The 21,575-nt window shown below is 34.6% G+C and overlaps 1 protein-coding gene and 1 long non-coding RNA gene across 2 annotated transcripts in view; both read right to left on the bottom strand.

The window, feature by feature from the left end:
- The window catches only part of KATNA1 (katanin catalytic subunit A1), a 33,240-nt gene extending 26,593 nt beyond the window's left edge, over nucleotides 1-6,647 (bottom strand). The window contains 1 exon segment of the mRNA XM_074309575.1: nucleotides 6,459-6,647. The gene's annotated coding sequence lies outside the window, so the exon portion shown is untranslated.
- Nucleotides 6,648-10,006: 3,359 nt separating this feature from the next.
- On the bottom strand, nucleotides 10,007-12,222 carry LOC141565868 (uncharacterized). Its single transcript, XR_012489170.1, has 3 exons — nucleotides 12,123-12,222; nucleotides 10,857-10,989; nucleotides 10,007-10,073 (listed from the first exon to the last, which is right to left on the bottom strand). It is a non-coding gene; the product is annotated as an uncharacterized LOC141565868 (long non-coding RNA).
- Nucleotides 12,223-21,575: the final 9,353 nt, after the last annotated feature.

Raw genomic sequence — 21,575 nt, 5'->3', positions numbered from 1 at the left:
CTGATTTGTTATCAGCAAAATCATAGTTGCAGAGCCTATTCATAATTTATTAAGACTCTAATATATAACAGATACTGTGTGGGGAAGACAAATAAGATTCATGAAACAATCTCCTCTCCCAAGAAGCTTGCATTCTGACAGTTAAGACAAGTACCATATAAGTATACTCTGAATAAATAGAAATAGAATAAACATAGAAAGATGAGGTGGTTAAATTATGACACAAAGCAGTTTGATTTGGGGATAGAAAAAAATAAAGGGAATAAGCATTTATATAAAATCTACTACATGCTAGGCACTGTGCTTAGTGCTTTACAAATATCTCATTTGATCCTCATAAGAACCCTGAGAGAAAAGAACTTGTATTATCCCCAATTTACAGAGGAAACTGTGGAAGATAAAAGTTAAATGATTTACCCAGGTCTTAAAACTGACAATTGATTGGATATGTGAACTGAGAATGAGGATCCTAGGATAAAGAAAAAGTTACAAACTCTAGAGACTGAAAGGATATTAGTATCTTCAAAAGAAATATGGAAATTCTGAAGAAAGAAGTGTTTAGGGGGTAAGTTATTAAGTTTAGTTTGACAGGTTTCCAATCTGAAATAGCCAATAAGGAATCAAGTGTTCTGGAACTAGAGTTAAGGTAAACACTGGGGATGAATAGACAGATCTAGGAGTCTTTTGCAGAGACATAATAGTTAAGCCCAAGGAAACTAATGGGATTAACAAGAACTGTAGAGGAAGAAGAGGAAGCAAGGAATGAACTTTGGTTCATAAGCATTAGTTAAAAGGTATGAAATGGAATGATGAGCAGGCCAAAGAGACAGAATACTCAGATAGGAGGAGAACATGGAGAGAACAGTCACAAATAACCAGAAAAGAAAGGATATACAAGAGGAAAAAGTGTTCAACAGCATTAAAAAAAAAAAAAAAAAAAAAAAGATATGAACATAATATGTGTTGATTTCCATTCAGTCTCCTTAGTTCTTTTTTCTGGTTACGGATGGCATTTTCTGTCCAAAGTCTATTGGGATTGCTCTGGATCACTGAACTACAGAGAAAAACCAAGCCTATCACAGTTGATCATTGCACATTCTTTATCGCAATTATTCTTAAATTATCTCACTTTGCTTTATAGATTAGATGTTTTTGCTATGAAATAACATAATTTCTTCCTTTTTAAAAACCTTTTCACTTTTTTTTACCATTTTTTGTTATCTCAAGGAGTCTTTAGCTTTAGCTTTTATTTCATTCATTTTGATTTTCAGGGAATTTGTTGTTAGGGTCAGCCTTTACATCTCTTCTATCAAGTTATTCTTTCTTCCATAGTTGTAATTTCTTTTCTAATTTTTTTCCCTAAGTGCCTTAATTTCATTTTAAAAAGTTATTTTGAAGCCCTTGTTCTTTTAGAAATTTTGGCTAAATTTATGCCCAATTTTCGTTTTACTTTGAAGCTTTGCTTGAGTTATGGAATAATTCTCTTTCACCAAATTTGTATCTTGACCTTCCCAGTCAAGACACTGTCTTAAGGTGGGATTCCTTTTTTTATTGCATACTCTTCTAGCCTTTTTTATTTCAAGTTTTATGTTAGGTTTTGTACACTCCTGATTGGAATGTCTAAAATGGTCCTCCTGTTACTTTCTTAGAGAGGTATTGTTTGTTGTGTTATTTTAGGATTTCAGAGACAATCAAGATGAAATCTTCAATGCTCCCAAAATGATATGGCTTAAGGCAAAATAATCATTGCCCTCTTGATTTAAACTCTGCAAAAGTTTCTGAATTGGGTTTTGGTTTGAGCTACCTGTCTGTGGGTTTGCCTCCTTTGGAATTTCAATAGCTGCTGCAGACCTAAGCTATCAGTCAGAAGGACAGCTCTGCTAATTCAGAACAGAACAGCTGGCTCCCTTTTAGTTCGAAACTGCTGCCTTGGTTATTCCTCTGTAGCAGGAGTTCTCAAACTACGGCCTGTAGGCCAGATGCAGCGGGCTGAGGCCCTTCTATTCAGCCACCCAGTTATGGCAAATGGGCCGAGGGGCGGAGATAGCGTGTGGGTTTTTGTTTTTATTATAGTCCAGCCCTCACACAGTCTGAGGGACAGTGAACTGGCCCCCTATTTTAAAAGTTTGAGGACCACTGCTCTGTAGGCTTCAGTTTGGTTCAGAGGCTGAAACTAAGACCCCTCAAAGATCCTAGAGTCCAAGCCACAGAGATGCTGCTGGCTTCTAAATTTGCTCCTTGTTTGTAACCAGCTAAAGACCCCCTGACCAATCCTTAGAATACCATTTCTCAGCAAAGGTCCCCTCCTCAATCTGCCCTGGATCTGGACCCAGAACTAGGTAGTGACAGAGCTGCCAATTGGTACCTTTTCCAGAACAAGTTTAGGCACCTCTATGATGGATCTGGGACCTCTTCTTGCTTCTTTCCCAATGAAATGCTCCCATCAGCATGCTCCTCACCAGACCCTGTTCCCCAATGTGTGGGCTGGAAAAAAATGACCCATTTTCACTTTTTTTTCCCTTGGATTTCCTGATCAAAAATAAGTCTAATACATTTTCTAAACCTGTTTGAAAGACTTGGGATACAGGGGAAGGGAAGTCTTAGAGGGGTATGGAAGTAATGTACTTTTTTTGATTCCTCCACTAATTTAGCTCTTTCCAACCTTTCAATTTTATTTGTAATGGGAATCAAAAAAACAAGAGTTTTTGGCAGTTGGTAAGGTATTTTTCCTACTACAAAATACTCAATAACAAGTTTAGGCAATGTATCATCCAGTGCATTCTTTGAAAGCATAAGTAAAACAATGCCTTCTGTGATCTAGAATTAATTAGAAATGCAATGATCAAAACAGAAAGATTCACCTTAATCTATATTAACATACTAATAGGCAAGACAAAACATCAGGCATTAAATTTTCTAATACAAATAAGAAAGTTTTGTTGGCTAATCATTAAAAAAAAAAAACACCAATAGAGGCATTTTGAGAAATATCATGTCATGAAAGGTGGCATAATAGAAAAGAGCACTAAATTGGAAGTGAGAAGACTTGAGTTTAAATCCTGGCCTAAATACTAATAATTGACATGTTTTGGGGTTTTATCTCTCAGGCCAGTTTTTTTATCTGTAAAATGAAGGAATTGGATTAGATAATAGCTTCTAAGATTCATTCCAATTCTAAATCTCAATAAGTGCAATTAGTATTGCTAGCTCTCAGATTATTAACCATGGTAGTCAATATTTTTTGAGCTACTATTTCTGTACTACAAGTACAGAATAAATATTTAATAACTTCTTGATTAGCTACTTGATTGCTAAAAATTCTATACCACAATCAGAGGTGATGTGGTTCAGTGAAGAAAATCAAATACTGTCTCTTTTACTTTATCTGCATGACTTTCAGCAGGTTGCTTTACCTCTCTGGGCCTTAATTTCCTCATATAAAAATCAGGGATAGATAGTAGAAGATTAGCGATTTCCAAAGTTTTGATCCAAAGGGGCTTGAGACTTAACAATTAAATTAGGGATGCATGTTGTATACACAAATAAGTAAACATTTTTATCTCTCTGTGAAGTGAAAAGGGAATAAGGGGCATAAACCAAGTGACAAAAAAAAAAATTTCTGCCACCTCTGCTTTAAAAGGTACAGTTTATAGTTAATTTCATCTTCTGGTTAGATATTTCTTAGGGGCAATAAATTGTTATATAACTGACTTACATAATTTTGTTTTATTATTTTTAAAAAAATCCAATTCAAGAGCCCATCTTCTGAAAAAACAGGTAATTGATTATACAGCACAATCACCCTGTTTCTTCAAGTACTAAGAGAACATTTTCTTTACTCTTTTAGATAGTTTTGTAATACTAAACACATCTTTCTGCCCAATTTAATAACAGTATAATTCTGTAAGATTCTCTAATCCTGACCACTCTCCCTAAATTTCCACTGAGGATTACACCTAATTTTGACTATAATGTTTGATTAGATATTAATTTAATATGAAATGCAACCAAACAAAAATAAAAATTTTTAAATAATTTAAATAAGATTTCTATAAAATTTCATTTGTTCAAAATTTTCAAAGAATATTAACTTCACATATTACTTTTCAAAATTATCACAAGATGCGCCTACATTATTTCAGAACAAGCTTTTCCACTTACTCTCATCCATAAGAGTCACCCCTTTGTTTACTCAACTTGTAAAGGATTAATGACTTAACTGATGACTAAACTCATTAAAATTAATTAAGATGCTAATAAAATAAGCAGCAAGATCAGATTTTTAAATGAAATGTGATGACATCCATATAGTGAGTCTAAGTACAGTTTTTCATACAATTAGGAAATAATATGAAAGGTGGGGGAGTCTTCTTCAAACAGATGGGGAACAAGCAATACATTTTTTTTAAAAACTTAATCTTTGGATTTTTTATCTCCTTTCCTCAAAGCTCTTTTAAAAATTCCTCTAAATGTATTTATTTGGAGTGCTAAGCTTTTGGGGCATCCAAGTATGAGATCATTGTTAAAATATGGACAAAATCAATGAAAAATTTTCTGTTCCTTTCTGCAACGCAAGTTTACTCAAATACATAAAAAAGATATACACATCATCTGAAGTCAAACCAAAAAGTGTTTTAAAAAGGCAATAAAATTCAGCAAATCAAGCTTCAAAAAAGAGCAAAGTATTATATTGATAAATAATTTTGAACATGCACGTTTTGTAATTATACTATATAGGTATTATAAATTAGTCACTGGTAATGATGAATAATCACTAATGAATGATCCGTAACCATTTAGAACAAAGTAGATTTTTCCCCCCTCATTTTAAAGCTTGAGAAAAGTTTAGTTTTGTGATACAAGAATACCTTAGAGTAACTCATGTTCAGAAAGCATTTTAAAAATTAAACATTTTAAAGGTGGGGATTTTAAAGGTGGGGATACTTTATCATTGTTAATAAATATAACTTCGTTGCAATAAAATTTTTGTAAAGGAAAAATCATATGCATACTAATTTAGTGATAAGATATAAAGCTCAATTATCCCAGACAAAAGTGGAAAAAGAAGAATAAAAAAATTAATGGGCTTCCACAAATCAACAAAAACAATATAGCTAAAAAGCCACATTTAAGTTAGCTATCAAACAAGCACAATAATGACTAGATGTACTTAGAATTTTATCAGTAAGCAACATACTTTGACTTCTGATAAAAAACAGTATCTTTGTAAAACAGTCAATATAGTTAAAAGTTAAAATAAAATAATTTATAAAAGGAAAATATTTAGCCCTATGCTGGAAAAACTGAAAATTCAATAATGTACTTCATATTAAATTTCTGAAGTATACTATGCAAGACTGGTGGGAAAACAATCAATATTGTCTTTTAAAGTTTTAACATATGATATAAAGCTAAGCAGAAATATGGAATAATGTAGAATTATCAATGTTTCCTGAAAGGGTTGCTATTGTTTCTTTGTACAAGAATGGCCATTATACAAATTGTTCTTAGATTTTTTTTTTTTTAAAGTCTAATTCAAGGAACCATCTTTAACTATTGTTAATTTCTAAAGTGATTTTCATTCTCCCATGGAAAAGTTGTAGATCATATATATTCCACATTATACACTGAGAACTTTTCAGCCTGAATGAACATCAGAAATCTTAAGTGTTCTATCATTGTGACTAAGAAGCAAAGATCTTTACACACATTCTAAAACACTAGGAATGTTTTTTAACAGTCAGAGAAAGATGCAAGTCAAAAGCTGAACTGTTTTAAAAGTGATGACTAGGCTATTATCAATGCACTATTGGGAGGAGGCTGCTTATAAACCAGGCAGGTCACAATTTAAACAGAAAACATGACTTGTTTTTAACAAAGTGCTGGCATGAAACCATAAAGCTCCCCTACTGTAACTCTGCCATAATTAAGCAGGGAATAACATTAGGAAAAAACAGTCTTCAATAAGAACCCCCCCCCCAAGCGATCTAACTATTTTTTAAAAAGGAAGGGATGGAGGGGAGAGGTGGCAGTTAGAATTTGACAGCGCTACGAAAAACTAAAATGATAATTATGGCAATATGACAGATCAACCTAAAAGCAAGAATAAAGAGAAACACACTGGTCCTGAATATCAAGGGGGGAATGGGGGTGGGGATGGGAATAAGAAAGTATGAATAAAGAATGTGGGGGGGGGTGAAATACCGAGATTGCTGCTGAGGCAGGGGCTGGGGTTAGGGCCTGCCCCAGGACCCCCTGAAGAGGGTGAATTTAAGTTCGGAGGAGCAGGTGTGTCAAGCAACAAGTCGGGGACTGGGGGGCTGGGGCTCAGACCCGGAGGAAACTGATTACCACGGCATGCGGGGCGGGACCCCCGGACTCCTCGCTCTCTCCCCACCTGATTACCCACGGCTTTCAAATGGGGGTTGGTATTGGAGAGGAAGAGGAGAAAGGCTCACCTGAGTCCGTGGCGGCGACCGGGGTTCGAGGGAGGCAACCGCCCACCGCGGCTGGAGGAGGGTTGGGGGGGACGAGCCCCTCGATCCACCCCCAGCAGCAAAGAAGAGAGGCCCCGGAGACCCTGCCCAAAACTTCCCCGCCCAACCGCCACCCCTCCGGCGCCGCCGCACCTCCTCACTGAGAATTTGAAGTCAAACCCGCCAGGGTCACTTCCGGCGGTGGCCCCGGCGGCCCAGGCGACATCCGCGCATGCGTGGGGAAAAGGGACCGCCCCGGGAGCGAGGACGAGTGGGGCGTGCGCGCGTCTGGTCTAGCTCCCCTGGGTAGAGCGTAGAAGTCCGCAAGGGGGGGGGTGGGGCTGGCGGCGAGGACCGCAGTTTACTTACCTGTCGCGAGCGTTCTAAGCCTCCCCGGCGTCCTCTCCCACTCACCACCTCCGCCTGGGGACAGGGGGTGAGAGCCCGAACCTTGGCGGCGCTTTGTGCGGGATCGGGGTGCCTCTCGGCTAGCGAACTCCCCCTCCCCCTCCCTGCCCTCATTGAAAGGGTCTTATGCTCTTTCACGTTTGGACGCTGAGACGCCGTTCTCCAAGCCGGAAAAAAAAGCTGGGCGAACTTGGAGAGACAGAAAGAAGCGATGGGGGAATCCAAACAAACGCACGCCCTCCCACATTCATCCATGGCTCCCAAAAGTCTTAGTGCAGTTTTTATACACACACACACAGTCTCAAAAGTCTGAGTGCAGTTTGTTTTTTTTTTTTTTCTGAGGCTGGGGTTAAGTGACTTGCCCAGGGTCACACAGCTAGGAAGTGTTAAGTGTCTGAGTTCAAATTTGAACTCGGGTTCTCCTGAATTCAAGGCTGGTGCTCTATCCACTGCGCCACCTAGCTGCCCCCCCCCTGCAGTTTTAATAGATATAGTTTACATATGTGTACAGGGAGTCCCAAAAGCCTTGGGGTGGTTTTAAGACAGTATTGTGTGCATACATGTATGTAGGGTATGTTCTTTATCAACAGAGCAAACTCTCTGAAAAAGATAGAAAAAAGTAAAAACAGTAGTTACATTCACCACAGTACTTTAAGATTTGCAAAGCACTTTACACTATTTTCTCACTTCATCATGACTACAATCCCCCTGGAGGTAGGCATGTTGTTACAGATGAGGGAGCTGAGGCAGAGGTGCAATGACTAGCCCAGATTCACACAGCCAGTAAGTATCTGAGAGCAAATTTGAACTTAGATCTCCCTGACACCAGGTCCAGTACTCTATGCACATGTAAGTTGTGTTCTGTCCGGTTTGGGGGCTTGCCAAGCCCTTTACAGGACTGCTTTCCTCCTTTGGTGTCCACCTGATCCACCTGGCTTTCACCTGTGGCTCCAAGAAACTGTAGCAGGCACAGTGGCCATACCCTGGTAGACCATTTTGGCAGACAAGCTAAACCAGGTTGAGGATAACCAAGGGGTCTCAAGCCCTATAGTGATCTAGGGGCGTGTCTATCCCATGCATGTAAAGACTCCCCTTGGTGGAATAGGTAGATGAGAACAATTTATTCCAATGGCCATGAAGGCAGGTGAAGCAGGTGTTGTGGAGCACTTAAGCTTAATTACACTATGAAGACACCAAGGTCATTCACTGCATCCCGAGTCCCCTCTAGTGGTCTTCATTCTGTCCTGCCACTGGACAATGATGACTGGAAGACAGAGTGAGGTGCATGATTTAGTGCAACTCTGTCTCATTTAAATCCAGTGTTCTTACAAATCAACATTCACCATACCATTTTATCTTTTCTATCTATCTCAAAGCCCTGGGGCAATGGCCTGGTGATGAAGCTACAGGTGCAGATGTACTGGGAGCTGGAGTCACAACCCTGTATACAAGTGGCTCAGACCATGAGGTCATTTTTCTCACCTGGAGCAGCCCCTGGTTGTCTGAGCAGCCTTTTAAGGATCATAGTGCTCACCTTCAGATGTGAAAGGGCTAGAAAAGGTGCCCTAAAATTGTCTGCTCTTCCAACCCTCGCCTGATTACGATGGCAAGCGGGGATCCCACCCTGTGTCAAAACACTAAGAAATGTACACAAGATGTTTCTTAATAACTTTAAAATTTATTTATGAGATGGGAGACACTGACACAGGATCTCCCAGCACAACATGCCCTCATTAGAGAAGGTGCTGTGCCCTAAGAGCAAAGCAGAATTGAATTAGTTCAAAAGAAATTTGAGATAGGCAAATTTAAGAGAAGTCACTCCAAATGTTCATAGGGACTATTTGTGTCTGACCTGTGGCAGAGCATTCTGAGCTTGTATTTGTCTGATCAAGCCACAGTCAGACACACCATACTCAACTCTAACATATTGATGTAATTTTGGTCCTTTTTGAGAATGAAGAACAACCAAAGAACATGTATGTATATTGTGTACATGTGTGTGCATATGTCACAAATATATGTGTATGTGTACATAATTATATTCCTGGAATAGTTATGATTCGATTCGTTTTTGCTATATATGTATTTAATTATATTTAACATGCATGCATGCATATGCATATGTGTGCAATATGCATTATGTACATATGTAATATGCATTGGATACATACTTATCTCAAGTTATTAAAGCTTTAAACTGCACTAAAACTTTTGGTTCACTGTATTATTGTATATTTCTCCCATATTCACCTCAGATTCACCTTTTCTATACGATAGATAATAGCAGAGTTTAAAGGGTTTGCAAAGTGATTTATATGTTATCTCATTCAATCCTCATGACAATTCTATGAATGAGATATTAATATCCCCTTTTTGCAGATAAAGAACTGAGGCTAAAAGGTCGTGTGACTTTTATGGAGTCACATAGCTACGGAAATATGCACAGAAGGATATGGAACTAAGGTTTTCCTGTGAGCATTCTGAGTACTGTTTTAAGGAGCTGCCTTCTACTAGTTTACCAGTTGATAAACTACTCCCTGCACTTTCCCGTCTTCAGGTACCCCTCCCCATCCACTTAAAATGCTCTCATCTTGACTTATATCTCACTGAAAAATTTGAGGCCATTACCTGAGAGCTCTTATCACTCAGATGCCTTTTGCTACTATCTCCTCATTCATCCATTTCTATGGCCTTTCTCTTTGCCATGGCAAATATCTCTACAAATAAACGTTTCCTAAAGCAGATTTCCTCCTTTATCATCTCTATCCTCTTATTTATCTTCAATCTCTCTTATTCTACTGACTGCTTCCCGAGTGCCTACAAACATGCTCACATCTCCACCATGCTCAAAAAGAACCCTCCTTGATCTGTTTATTTCCACTAGATATCATCCTTGATAAGGCTCTCTTCACTTTCTTCTTATTTTTTATAGTCTGGCTTCAGAGATCCTCATTCAACCAAATCTGCTCTCACTAAAGTTACCAATGATCACTTAATTGCCAAAAAATGTAATAGCTGATTTGCTGTTTAGTCAAAAGTTCAGTAGGTAAATGAAAAAAAAGAGACAGAGAAACAGAGAGAGACACACAAGAGAGAGAATGTATGTGTATGTGCAGACTCACCTCTCTATTGCCTCTCTCTGTCTTCTTCTCCATATATGTCTAGCAAATCTCAGAATGAATTGAAGTGCTGAGGAACATTAATGACAATAAAACTTGCTAACTTTATTTCCTTTTTTGATAATTGTTAAACTAATAGATCAAGGGAATGCTAGAGACATAGTTTATCTAGATTACAGCCATTTCAAATATTTCATGGAGAAGAGATAGGACTTAATGATAGATGAATTTAGAACATACTGACTAGGCAAAATTATACAATGGTCATTAGTGGTTTCACATCAACATAGCATAGATACGTTGTAGAAGACCCTAAGAAACTTGATTATTCAATATTTTTCTGAGTGACTTGATAAAGATAAAGATTGTATATTAATCATATTTCAAATTGACACAAAGCTAGAAATATAATGAATGACAATCAGAATGCAAAAACATCTTTACAATCTAGAATATTTAGCTGAATCTAATGAAATTAAAAATCAACTTCACAAGTGTAACCTTGACTCAAAGGCTAGGTTAGTCATCAGTGTATCTGAAAAAGATCTGGGAATATTTAAGGATCACAAACAATATAACAAGATAATATGACAACCCAAAAGTGAATCTTTGGCTGCATTGAGATTCATAGATTACAAAAATAAATGTACTCTGTCTTGGTCAGATAATATCTAGAATTGGGCTTCTTAAACTTTTTCCACTCATGATCTCTTTTCACCTAAGAAATTTTTACATAATCCTGATAATATAAGTATATAAAACAGGCATGAAAATCAAGCATTTACTGATAATAAATCATCATTTTGCAACCCCCACAATCTATTACATGACCCTATATGGAGTTGAAACCCACAATTTAAGAAGCTTTGATCTAGAGTAAGGTGTGCAGTTCTAAGCATCAAAGTTAAAGGATATTGATAAGCTGGAAAAGTGTCCAGAAGATGAAGAGCTTCAAGTCCATATTATATGAGAGTTGATTGAAGAAACTAGGGATATTTAGCACAGTGAAGAAGAAAGTTGTAGAGACATGATAGTTGTTTAAGGATTTGAAGGGCTGTCATATGGAGGAAAGATTTTTTTTTTTTTTTTTGGCCCCAGAAGGTCGAATTAGGAGCAATGGGTAGAAACTGACAAGAAGAAAATTTGATTTAAGGAAAAAATAATTAACATTTGGAGTTATGTAAAAAACAAATTAGATTACCTGAAGAGACACTGGGTTTCCACTCATGAAAGATCATTAAAAAGAGGTTGGATGACCATTTATCAGGTCTCATAGATTCTTTTTTTTTAAATATGATTTGGATTAGTGGTATCTGAAGTTCTTGTTCCTTTCCATTTTGGAAAATCTGGGATTCTAGGTATTTATCTCTTTAGCCTTAAGATTTGTTCCCTTTCAAAAATGCTCTTTAGTGTATATTATTACCACTTCATAAAATACACTGAGCATCTTCAAGGAAAACTTTTGCCCTAAAAAAGTATTTGATTTGTTCCTCTATTCTAAATGCAATGATATGTTTCATAAAGTATGGTTCATATATATATATATATATGTATACATATATATATATACACATGCACACACACATATATTTCATATTAGGTTTGCAACTGACAGTTAATTTGCTGACTGAACTTAAAATAGTTTTAATAGATACCATTAATTTGCACTTTGATGCTTGGTGAATTTAATGCTAAAGTAATCATGATTGAAGACAGTGAAAATCATGTTGAAAAATACAGCTTCCCTATTGACTAAAAACATGATCATGTCTCTACAATTCTCAAAAAAACAAAAACAAACAAACAAAAAAAACCCTCACACTTGATTCACCCATTCCTGCCAGCTATCATCCAATATCTCTCTTCCCTTTTGTAGTTAAACTCCTTGAGAAAGAATGCTATCTATGTAGGTATCTTCATTTCTTCTTAACTCTGCAATTTGACTTCTGATGTTATTATTCAACTGAAAGTTACTAGTGATTTCTTCATTACTGAATTTAAGGAAATCTTCTCAGAGCTCATCCTTTTTGACCTCTCAAGACACTATCACCCTCGTCTCTTTGATAATCTCGTCTCTTTAGGTTTTCATGACAGTAATCTATCTCGTTTCTTTTTCTACCTGTCTGCTTTTTTGCAGGATTCTTTGCTGGATCTTCATCTAGGTTGTACGTGATAATTATGGCTGTCTCGCAAGACTTGGTGTTGGACCTTCTTCTTTTCTCCCTCCATTCTATTTCTCTTGATGATCTCATCAGCTCCCATGGATTCAATTATTATCTTTATGATGATAGATGATTCTCAGAGCCATTTATCTAGCCCTAACCTCTCTCCTGACCTTCAGTTCTACATCTCCAACTGCCCATTGGATAGTTTGTATTGGATATCTCTCATTCAATACTTCACAGACATCATAAATGCAACATGTCTCCCTGTTTCAAGTCTCTCCTTGTTCCAAATTCATCTTTAAAACATATCTAACATGTCACACATATACCCCTCCCTTTCAATAAACTCCAGGAACAAGTACAAAACATTCCATTTATATTTTAAAGACCTTTTATATTATATATACATATATAATATAAATAATATAACTTGTCCTTCTTCCACTCTAATTATACTTTACTTTCCTCCACATATTGTGCAATTCAGCAACTCTGGTCTTCTTCCTATTCCTCACACAAGATTCTCAATCTCTTCACTCCATCTTTCTCACTGGTTGTCTCCTATGCCAGAGAATTCTCTCCCTCTCTTCATCTCTATTTCCTGATTTCCCTGATTCTTTTTAAGTCTTGATTAAAATCCTTCCTTATGGAAACCCCCCCAAAAAAAACCCTCCTAATTCTTCTTACTCTTAGTGACTTCTCTCTGAAATCACCTCTTTATATTGTATACATCTTCTTTCACATAATTATTTTCATGTTGCTAGACTGTAAGCTCCTTGAGAGCAATAATTATCTTTTACCTTTCTTTTATCCTCCAGAAGGCACTTAACAAATCCTTATTAAACATCTGTGGAGTTAAGAAGCCAAGGGATTGTTTTAGATTACTTAGGAACACTGGGTTACCACAAATGCTTTCTTCAGGAAAAGAGTAAGAAAACATTGGATGTAGTTAGTATTGCGAATTGTCACATAAAATGAAACTGACTATATCTTCACAGATAGGAAAGAACTGATGATCATCTAATAATTTCAAACTCATGTCTGTGCAATAAGATCAAAGACTAAATAAAAGCAATACCCTAAATAAGTCTCTGACAACTTAAAAGAAATAATAAAATGGCAAGATACTATATGATCATGGAAGCTTCACTCTGACTTTGTTAAATGAGATATAGACTCTGAAAAATAGAAAAGAGACAAATAGTAAATCCATTAACTCTATCAGCATTTCTTTGGTAAGTATTATTTAATGAAAAGTAGTTGCTTCAATGAGGAAGCCAAAAGAACAGAAATCATTTAAGGCAGTAAACTTAGTCTTCCAAAGCTGAATATATGTCAATCAAAGTCAGTATCATTTGCAAAATATATGGAGAAGAAAGAGAATAGAAGATTATTAGAAATGTTGTTTCACAAAAGAATGAAAAGATTATTAAAGATTAAACTAGAAGAACAACAGGAACAAGTAGGATCCATATAATGACATTTTTATAGTCATTTATGATAATCGATGATAGAGGAATGACCATATCTGAATTCTACCACCTTAAGAAACATATTCTGAAAGCAATAGTTTCAAAAATGTTTTTAAAATATCTCAAAGAGAAAAATTCATTCAATAAACAGTGGAGAAAGACAAATTATATGATATGAAGGAGATGGCTTTGTGAGCAGAACCAAGAGAACATTGTACACAGTAACAAGATTATGTGATAATTCTAACTATGACAGACTTAGCTCTTCTAAACAATGTGGTGATTCAAGGCAATTCTAATAGACTTGGGATGGAAAATGATATTAGCCATAGATCTAGGGAGACTGAATACAGATCAAAACATAGTTTTTTCACTTTTTTTGTTTTTGTTTTTTTCTTTCTCATGGCTTTTTATCCCTTTAAGTATGATTTTTCTCACACAACATGACAAATATGGAAATATGTTTAAAAGGATTGCATGTATTTAACTTATTAATAAGTTAAAGATTACTTGCTGTCTGGGGGAGGGGGAGAAGAGAGGTAAAGAAGGGAGGGAGAAAATTTTGGACATAGTCATATAAAAATGAGTGCTCAAAACTATCTTTACATGAATTTGGAAAAATAAAAATACTATTGAAAATTTAATTTTAAAAATTATTTTAAAAGAGAGAGAAAGAGATGGCTTTGGCATGAAGAGCTCAGGAATGGCTTCATAGAAGAGGCAGTCACTAAGGTGGTTTTAAAAAGGAATAATTTTAATCAATAAACAAAGATGTATTAAGTAAACCAAGCACTGTAAACACAAATAGAAAAATGAGATAGAACTTGCTTACAAGGATCTTATATTCAATTAAAGGGATTCAATACATTCTTAGAAAAGTGAGTTTAGGATATATACAAAATACAAAGTGGTTTGAAAGGAGTAAAGTAACAACCAAAATATTAAGAAAAGTGTCCTGAAGGAAATAACACTTGAACTGAGTCTTATATGGAGTTATCTGGGGAGTTATCTAGGAGTTCCTAGAAGTTCAGAAGTAGGAGATACAATATAGGGGATGGGTAATTTCAAATATCACACATTTAGAGGTGGCAACAACCACAGAAGCCATCTAGTTTAAGCCTCTCATTAAAAAAAAATTTTCATTGATTTTTTTTTTGTTTCTTATATTATTTATAATTTTTATATTTTATATAAAATAATATAATTCTTATATTATTTTAATTTTTCCCAAAATCCTTTCCACGCCCATAAAATCATCTCATATAATAAATAGTATTTTTTAAACAACAACAACAAAAAGAGGGAACAGAATCAACCACATTGAAAAAGTTCAAAAACACATGCAAAATGCAATACATGTGGACCTCCTACCTATCCTTGCTTATATGTAGATTTTCTTTCAATGTGTTTATTATTCATAATTTTGCAACATTCACCTTTGATTTTTGTGTATATGTTTATTCTCTCCATTTACATTGTCACAGTAATTATGTGTATTTTTTCTTGACCTTGCTTACTTCACTCACTTTACATATTTCACATCAGTTCATGTAGGTCTTTCCATGTTTTCTCTATATTCATTACATTCATTGTTTCTTATAGCACAATGATATTCCATTTTTTCATGTATCATAATTTGTTTAGCCATTCTCCAGTCAACGGATAGCTATTTCTTTGCTATCAGCAAAACTTCTAGTAAAAATATTTTGTGTAGATGGAAACTTTCTTATATATGGTTTTCTTGGAATAGGAGCTCAGTAATGAAATTTCTAGGTCAGAAAGCATGTACATTTTAGTAAATTTATTTACATAATTCCAAATTGCTTTCCAGAATGGCTGTTCCAAGTCATAGCTCCACTAGCAATGCAATAGTGTACCTACCTTCCCACAATCTAGCATTTTGTTTATATATCTTAGATATCTTAGACCCTTATCAGATAAATTTGATATAATGTATTTTTCCCTTTTTGAGTGCTTCCCTTCTTGCTATGTATATTAATTTTGCCAGTATAGAGGTTTTTCTCTTTCCTGTATTAAGACTATTTTATCTTTTGTAATTGACTCTATCTCTTGTTTGGTTAAAAATACATCTCCTACCCACAGCTGTGAGAAGCATATTATCTGATTCTCTTCTATTTCTTTCAGTATGAACTTTATTATAAAAGCCATACATCTATTTAGAATGTATTATGTCCTTCATTCTCAAAGAGAACCATATCATCGAAGTGATGCTATGAAATGCAAGTGAATTAGACTTGAGGGAGTCACCAATTTATTAAACACTGAGTAAATGAGTTTCATTGTTTTTGATTCTCTCCTGTTTAATTTAATTCTCATCATATAATCTTGTTGCTGTGTACAATATTCTCCTGGTTCTAATTGCTTCATTTAACATCAGTTCATGTCAGTCTTTCCAGGCCTCTCTGAAATCATCCTGCTGATTGTTTCTTATAGAATATTCCATAACATTCATACACCGTAACTTATTCAGCCATTCCCTAACAGGCATCCAGTGGAAATTTTTGATCACACATGGTATGGAATAGTCTTTAAGAGGAAATTTAGTTCAATCCCCTCATTTTTACAGATGATACTCATTGAGATTTGGGATTAGGTTCAATTCAAGTTCTTTTATTCCAAATTCAGTACTTTTTTGAAGGGAGAGATAGGGAAGATAATGGATTTAAATTTTGAGCATGCTGAATTAAGAGTCCTGGCTGGATATCATAATATAGGGAAACTTTGGATAAATACCACTTTGGAAATCATTTCCATAAAGTACATAATGGAAGTCATGGTTGTTAATGAGATCACCAAAGGAGAAGAGAAGTACATATTCTTGAGGACATTCATTTTTAAGGAGTTGGAAAGAGATAAGAAGTTAGCAAAAACATAAATTGTCAGAAGAATGGGAAAACAAAGTGAAATTGTGGAAGCTACAGGAGAACCAGATGTCAATAGGCATTGAGTGGTAATGTTAACAGTGTTATTTCTGACTTTACATGAACTGATGCTGAGTGAAGTGAGCAGAACCAAGAGAACATTGTACAAAGTAATGGTAAGAAAATGGAAAATGGATAATTTTGATTACATTAAATTACAAATAAACCAATGCAACCCAGATTAAAAGGGAAACAGAAAACAGATAAAAAATCATCGTTCCTGATGAAGGCTTCATTTTAAAAACATATAGAGAACTGACTCAAAATTATAAGAATAGAAGTCATTCCCCAATTGATAAATGACCAAAGTATATAAACAGGTAATTTTCAGGTGAAGAAATTAAAGCCATTTCTAGTTGTATGAAAAAATGAGCTAAATCACTATTGATTTGAGAAATACAAATTAAAACAACTCTGAGGTACCACTACGTACCTCTCAGATTGGGTAAGATGACAGGCAAAGATAATAATAAATGTTGGAGGGGATGTGGAAAAGCTAGGACACTGATGCATTGTTGGTAGAGTTGTGAAATGATCCAACAATTCTGGAGAGCAATTTAACCTCACTATTGAAAAGAATCAAGTCTATCAACAGTTGATCATCACATAATCTTGTTACTCTGTACAATGTCCTCTTGGTTCTGCTCCTTCCCTTAGCATCAGTTCATGTAAGTTTTTCCAGAGTTTTCTGAAATCAGCTTACTTATCTCATTTATTATAGAACAATAATATTCCATTACTAACATAACTTATTCAGCCATTCCCCAACTGATAGGTATCCATTCAATTTCCAATTTTTTGCCACTACCAAAAGGACTCCTACAAACATTTTTTGTACATATGAGTCCTTTTCCCTCTATGATTTCTTTGGATACAGACCCAGTAGAGACACTGCTGGGTCAAAGGGTATGCACAATTTTATAACCCTTTGGGCATGGTACCAGATTGCTCTCCAAAAATGGTTAGATTAGTTTATAATTCTACTAACAGTATATTAATATTCCAATCTTTCCACATCCACTCCATGTCATTTTCTCCTGTAATTTTAACCTGATAAGTATGAGATATCTCAAAGTTATTTTAATTTGCATTTCTCATTTCATTTTAGCAATGATTTAGAGCATTTTTTCATTACATGTAGTTTTGATTTCAACAAAAAAACTTTATATCCTTTAACCATTATCAATTGACTCATCTTATAAACTTGACAAAGTTTTCTAAATATTGAGATGTGACCTTTATCCAAGAAATGTACCTAGAAAATCTACCTCCCCAAGATTTTTTTCCTCCTTTTAATCTTGGTTCCATTAATTTTATTAGTACAAAACTTTTAAAATTTAATGTAACCAAAATTATCCATTTTATATTTCATAAGGCTCTCTATCTCATTCATTCATAAATTGTTTTATCCTTCAGTCTGATTGGTAATGCATTCCATGATTTACTTTTATTATTCTTTTCATATCTAGGTCATGTATCCATTTCGATCTTACCCTGGGTAGATATTGATCTACACTTAATTTCTGTTGGACTGCTTGCTAGTTTTCCCAATAATTTTTACCAAATAATGTTTTTCTAAAAGGAATCTTTGTCTCACTCCTGATCCTACTGGGAAGTCTTCTAACTTATTCTCCTTCCAAATAATGCTTCTTGATAATTTAGGTAGCTGCTTCTTATCATTTTTAAAGAAACAATTTTTATCAATACTTTCAACTATTTTTTAGTAAGAAATGAATGTTATACTTAAGCATTTATTGACAATCACAATTTTTGTAATTGATACAATCAATTATGCTAATAGTTTTCTGTGTTAAACTATGCCTATATTCTTGGCAGAAACACCACTTGGTCACTATGTATGATCTTTACATATATTATGGTCTTTTGGGTATTGTTTTATTTAGAATTTTTGCATCTATATTCATTAATGAGATTGGTAATATTGGTAATAACTTTCAGTTTTGCTTTTCATGGTTTTGGTATCAGTGCCATATCTGTTTCATATTTGGTAGAACTGCATATTGCTTTTCAACAATATTGGCATTTTTCCCAATAATACTACACGGGAATGATGGGACACCATGATCTCAGCAAAAGCAAAATTACAAACAATCCAAAGGGCATTGCAAGCACACATGTACATGAAATGAGGAACAGGAGACCTAGTTAACATGTATGACCAGAAATGTAGGACAATCAGAATGAGAGTCAAGAGAGAGCCCAAAAATTCCACTGGTAGCACCAAGATAAGTTTTAAAACCAGAGAAATGTTTTCAATAAAATGAAAGGATTTTGTATGGAGAATTTAAGGAAAGGTACAGAAAAAGACATCATAAAAATGAGAAGATATGAAAAGAAGATATGTTATCCACACCAAAGAAATCACACATGCCAGTACTGGAACTTCTATAGAAGACCATATTAGTATTTTCTTCTTGGTAGTGGTAAAATTGATTTGATATTACTGTCACATACTTGTCATTTTGAGCATTCTTTATAGAACTCATGGTAATATGGATGGACTAGAAATTATGTCACCTACTGCAATAAAAGAACTGCCATTTGTGACTTCAAGCACAAATGTTTACTATTTTGAATCTTGGGGGAAGAGTTAATTTTTGAACAACGGATATGCAAAATCATACTTAAAACTTTATAGTTTGCTAGGATCTGCTATCACTCCACTAGTATTAAAATTTCAGAACTCAAGGCTTTTCATTTTCATGTCACAATGAGTAGGGTTTTCTTTGAGGAATAAATTTAACCATGTAATAATCAAATACATTCACCAGTGAAAAGAATATTTTAAAAGAGAATTTTAAAATAATGGATATCCAGCACATTTCACTGAGTAATTAAAGGATGATAATAGACTGAAAGGATGTAAAACGATAAAGACATTTTAGATTGAAAGATGAGAAACCAGAAAAAATTAAGACGACATACATTTTAAAAAGTGAAAAGAATTTAAATTAGGATTAATTTGTTGTAATGAATGAGCTATATACACACTAAATATTTAGCTAAACAAAATATAACTTTATCACTATAAATTTATTTTACTAAGAAAAATGATTAATGAACTTTAGAACAAAGAGTTCTGCATTATATTTATGTAGCAGCATAACAATAGTTAATTTCCAAACATATTACAGAGGAAAAGATTTTTATATTGGTTTTTATTATCCCAGTAGATGTTACACTAGAGAAAATGATTGAGAAAATACAAAAAGATTCATAAAACAGTCAAAAAATGTCACTGATTACTGGAAGAAACTATTACATTCAGAAATATTCAAAGAATTTGGTATTGCAAGGCTGCAATTCCTTCTAACAAAGAATAATTTTATAAAACTGTAGTGTTATAAGAAGAACATTTTTAATACAAAATACATATATACACAATACAATATAAAAGTAAACTGGTATAGTGCCTTCCACACAGGAACTTCTTTTAAGGCGCTTCACAAATATTAAACTAATGTTGACCCAAATTATTCTTTGCTTTGAATGAATTAAAGCAAACTAAATGTTTTACTTTAAACACCAAAGACATTTTTTCTAAGGAAAGAAGGAAGGAAGGAGGGATTAAAAGGAAAGAAAGAAAGGGAGGGAGGGAAGAAGAGTGTTTAATGGTACCTTGGGATAACAACAGCAGCATTATCTATGAATCCATCCACTGCATTTTCTAACATCTTAAACATTATTACTGAAATCAGAAGAAACCATTTCCACTCACAGTTTTGCACTTTGCAACAGTAGAAGGAAACTTGCTTTTTAAAGTCAGTCTCAAAGTGACTTTCTAGTCATACATTCTCTAGTTTCTATTACAAATATGAAAGTAGAAAAGATACAGCAAGAGGGCCTGCCTTGGAAAGAATGTCACTGAACAATACATAACAATATTTACAATCATGTGATTATAGAACACATTTTATAAATACAATTTATATGAATAAATGGGCAAGTTAAAGAAAGACTAAGATCCTTTTTTCTAACTGGAAAATTTAAGTCTCTCAACTGCTGTTTGTGAACAACTTTGTGGCCCTCCCTCCCACCCCCTATATGTACCACTGTCTACAATGAATCATTATAAACTGAATTTGGCATAAGACTTAAAAATTAAAGTTAATCTGTATGTAAAAACTATTAGAATTGTAGACAAAAAAGTCTAGAAACAGTTCATGACTCAAATATGGAATGTATACTGCTGTGAGAGGATATTTCTAGAAAACAAGGGTTGCATAATTCCCCAAATTGGGAAATTATAGGCATCATAAATGTTTTCTTTCTTTTGGGGGAGGTAGGGAACTAATGGATAGGAGCAAAGGGAAAAGAGAGGAAAGAAGAGAGGTAAGTATCTGTTTTTGTGAGAAATTAACAAAGCTAGTTCTGCCCTGTATTGCACCAGAGATCCAGAAGCAAAAGAATTTTAACAAGAGAACTAAACAACCTAGACTGTAAATTGAGAATTGTAGCGATTTACTTATATGAAGAAGCAAGAGCTGAACTGGAAATTCTTTTACCAGCTAATTTGTTTTGCATAGAGTTTTATAGGAATAACTGTTTCATTAAGTGAACGTTATCCCATTAAAATTAATTTTCATCACCTCTCTGAGCAAATGTGCCTTAGAAAGAAATTTATCAACAGCCTACAAAAATACAACTTAAGCATTTTTTTCAGGTAATCTCCCCTTACACCAAAGCTCAACAAAACAAAGTGGTGGGAGTTTCAAACTTGCATCACCAGAGAGGCAAAATATGAGGATAGTAGAATGTATCATACAGACCTTTTCTATCATGTAATAATAGAAATGCCTTGAGCTAAATCTTGGTGAAACAACTTAAAACAAGTTTTACTGTGTCATTCTATCACAACGGGAATTTTGAGCTTCTTCATGCTTATGCATATGAATTAAAATTTAAATTAAGCTTTAATATAATATAATTCTACTTTATTGGTGCTTAAGAAAAGTAAATAAAAATGGCAACT

The sequence above is a fragment of the Sminthopsis crassicaudata genome, chromosome 4, assembly GCF_048593235.1.
Source record: "Sminthopsis crassicaudata isolate SCR6 chromosome 4, ASM4859323v1, whole genome shotgun sequence".
Lineage (NCBI taxonomy): Eukaryota > Metazoa > Chordata > Mammalia > Dasyuromorphia > Dasyuridae > Sminthopsis > Sminthopsis crassicaudata.
Note: the sequence above shows the minus strand (reverse complement) of the source record. Positions and strands in the feature narration are given on the sequence as shown.